The sequence below is a fragment of the Glycine max genome, chromosome 12, assembly GCF_000004515.6.
Source record: "Glycine max cultivar Williams 82 chromosome 12, Glycine_max_v4.0, whole genome shotgun sequence".
Taxonomy (NCBI): Eukaryota; Viridiplantae; Streptophyta; class Magnoliopsida; order Fabales; family Fabaceae; genus Glycine; species Glycine max.
The window spans coordinates 27,773,360-27,777,063 of NC_038248.2; positions in this window are offsets into that span (position 1 = coordinate 27,773,360).

Genomic DNA, 3,704 nt, shown 5'->3' on the forward strand with positions numbered 1-3,704 from the left:
GGGATTGATTCTTTACAAAGCATGTTCATATTTTTTTGCAGCATACTTATATTATTTTTTATTTGTAATTTTTGTTTACTTTGATTGAGGACAAGCAAGATTCTAGGTTGGGGGGAGTTGATAAGTGTCAAATTTTAGTTATTTTTGGGATCAAATTGTTAGCACTTATCCTTTAATTGTAATAGTTTTCTTATAAACTACCCTTAAAACTAGTTGTAACTATATATTGTACATTTACTAATATTGTTGTTTAAATATGAATGATTCATCCATGATTTTGTAGGTTTTGATGGTTGTTTGTTAGATCCAGAAACAAACCTAAAAGGAAGGGCAAAATGGTCTTTTCATGAAGATTTCTAACCCTAAATTCACCCAGGCTAGCATCTAACTCGCCTGAGCTAAGAGAAAACTTCAGCCCTAAGTAAGCCACTCGCCTGGGCGAGCTGATACATTCAGCCCTAAGCAAGCAGCTCGCCTGGGCGAGTTTCCCCTACACTAAATGGCTTTTTCTATAAATAGCCATGCAGCCGAAGAGGAAAAAAAAAGATCTAGCAACCTGAAAGCTGAGAGAAAAACGTAGAAGAAGAAGGAAAAGAGGAAAAGTGGAGCCGAGCCCTACAGAGTTGTGACCGTGGATCACTTTCTTCGTCATTTCTCTTGTTAGTCTTGTGCTCTGCACAATGATCAGTTAGTTTTTGTTAAGGATTAGATGTAATCTTTGTACACTTATGTATCCATTTTGATATTATATATGTACTAATCTTTTCAACTAATTATTGGTAATTTCATTCTACTCTTAATGCTAGATTCTATTTGATCACTAGTGTCATGAAATTGGATTTTTAAGTGAGACTGGAAAGTAATCTTAGAATTTGAACCGAATACTTTTACTCTCTATGTTACGTTGCTAGAAATAGAGCATAATGTTTTGATTGTAAAAAGCATGAGAATATAATTGTAATGCTGGGATATTTACTGTATAAGCGAGGGATCGATATTTAGTAAATGTTCTTAGGTTCCAAGCGCAAGGAATAGACTTGGGATAATTATGTGTGCATTAGTAATGTTAAAAAATGATTTATACATCTTAATCTTATTAGGATACTAAGGGTATGAACGATGGAATCCAATCCTATGTTTTCTTGAATTAATTTAAATCATTTATGCAATTTTTGTATTTCCAACGTACTGAATTCCGTTATTTCTGTATTTTCGTATTTCTGTTATTTCCGTAAATCCGTTATTTTCACTATTCTTTTACTTTCAATTATCTTTAGTTAGTTAAACCAAAACCAAATGACATTAGATTGAATTTGTACATAACTATTAAACTGATAACCTTTATCCGAATAAATTAAGTAACTCAAGTCCTTGTGTAGATGAACTCTTTTATAAATGTGAAACCTACAACAACAATTGGTATGCTTGCCAAAAGTCTCAACAAAATGTTAACAATGGCTTTGATCCTGTTATCACCTTGCATTGCATCATTAATGTGCTTGTGTACCACTTCAGAAATAAGTGCAATGTGCCCTTGTGATCTAAGTGATGATCTTGTCTAAACATGATTTGTTGGATCTCCTATGATTTGACTTTTTGGATGATTTCTTCTCATGATGCATCCAGTGGGTTCCCTTACCTCTTCTTGGGATTCTTATTGGGTGGACACATCTCTTTTTGGTTTTTAATTGAATGAACTTGTTTATGCTGAGCCATCGTTCAGTCTAAGATCTGCAAAAGACTCATCTAGCTTTGATAAATATTTATCAAGCTTATTTTCATCAAACTTAATGTGAATAGCTTCTTCAACTACTAAGGTTCTTAAGTTGTAGACTCTAAATGCCTCAGATGTTTTAGAGTACCCAACAAATGTTCCACTATCACTTATTGAGTCAAACTTTCCCAAGTTATCCTTTATGCTGAGAATGAAACATTTACATTCAAAAGGATGGAAGTATGATATGTTAGGTCTTTGTCCCTTCCACAGTTCATAAGGATTCTTATTAAGAATAGGTCTTATGTAAATTTTGTTTTGAAGATAGCATGTAGTATTCAATTCTAGCCTAAAAAGTACTAGGGTTGAATTATCATTGAACATGGTCTTGGCCATCTCTTGTAGAGATTTGTTCTTTCTTTAAACTATCTCATTTTGTTGAGGTATTTTAGGTGTTGAAAAATTGTGAAGAATAGCATTTTCTTCATAAAATAGTTAAAACTTATCATTTTCAAATTGTCCCTATGATCACTTTTGATTGAAACAATGCATACTTCCTTTTCATTTTGAACACATTTCCAGAAGATATCAAAAGATCCATCCTTGTGGTTTAGGAATATGATCCATGTCCATTGTTACAGTTTTAGTTCACATTAGATTCAACTTATAGGCCAAGTGTAACCCAATCATGATGTAGTAACCGAACTATCATCCAGGTCGTCTCCCAAAGAAATAAAGGAGGGATTTCATGTAATTATTTAAGTGAGAACTAGGTTTTTGTATTTTTGTTTTGTGATTGTCATGAAATAAATAACAAAATAAATTGCATTAAAAATTAAATGACAATAAAATAATTAAGTAAAGATAGAAATACTAGACTTGGATGGTGAAGTGGGTCTTGATGAAAGAATGTCTAGGTTTGAACTTGGAATTTGCTTGATCAACTGTAACTTCACAATTTTCTACTCACCTCTCTTGCTCATCCCCAATTCACTGATGTATTTTACCCAGCTCCTGCATGGTCGCAAACTATAAACTACTTGCTTGATACCTAATCCCTTGGACTTGGACATACCGACACAAGCAATCAACATTATTGATCAATAATTAGTGAGGCTTAACCCAGATTATTCTATCCCTAGAGATAATCCCAATAATTAGTGAGGCTTAACCCAGATTATTCTCACCACAGCGCAAGTCAATTCCTGAATTCATCTATCATCTATAAGATGGCCAATCAAATAAAATCATTAAGTATGGAAACAAATAAAGAACTCAAGATGAAGTATTGAATTGATAGAATTAAAATAAAACAAGGTTCATTCTTTCCTCTCCTAGATGGAAGGAACTGCACGCATAAAAATAATACAATGAAACCTAGTGCGTCTAATGGAATAATGGAGGCATCTAGTAGGAGGAAGTCTAAAATATAATTCTAGGAACTACTTGGGACTTCTACATTGATACAATGAATGCCTAGCCTCCTATTTATAGAATTGTAGCTAGGTTTAATTGTCGCAATTGGGATCACAACGGGACGACGTAAAATTATTATTTAAAATGGATTTGCCACTAACATTTTAAATTGAGGGAAAACATTAGAAAACCCTTAAAAAATCTTCGGATCCATAGATGAGTTTGGGAGTCTATTACACGTAGAGAAGGTATTAGCACTCTACAATGTCCATAGAAAATGTTACCTCTAATTAATTGCGCAACATCATTAATTTTATAAATATTTACTTTAGCCCAAAAACATATTCTTGAACCTTATTATAAAAAAATCTCTTTTCTTTATACTCTATTAAAACTTAGAACAAGGGTTTAAGCTAGCAAATGGCTAGTTATCAAATCCACACCATTCTCAACGCTAAAGATAGAATTGTTATTCAATTAACGTCATAAATTGTTGATTATTTTCATAAAATATTTTTTAAAAAAATTTACTCTAGCCCAAGAGTTTATGATAGCAAATGACTATTCTATAAAC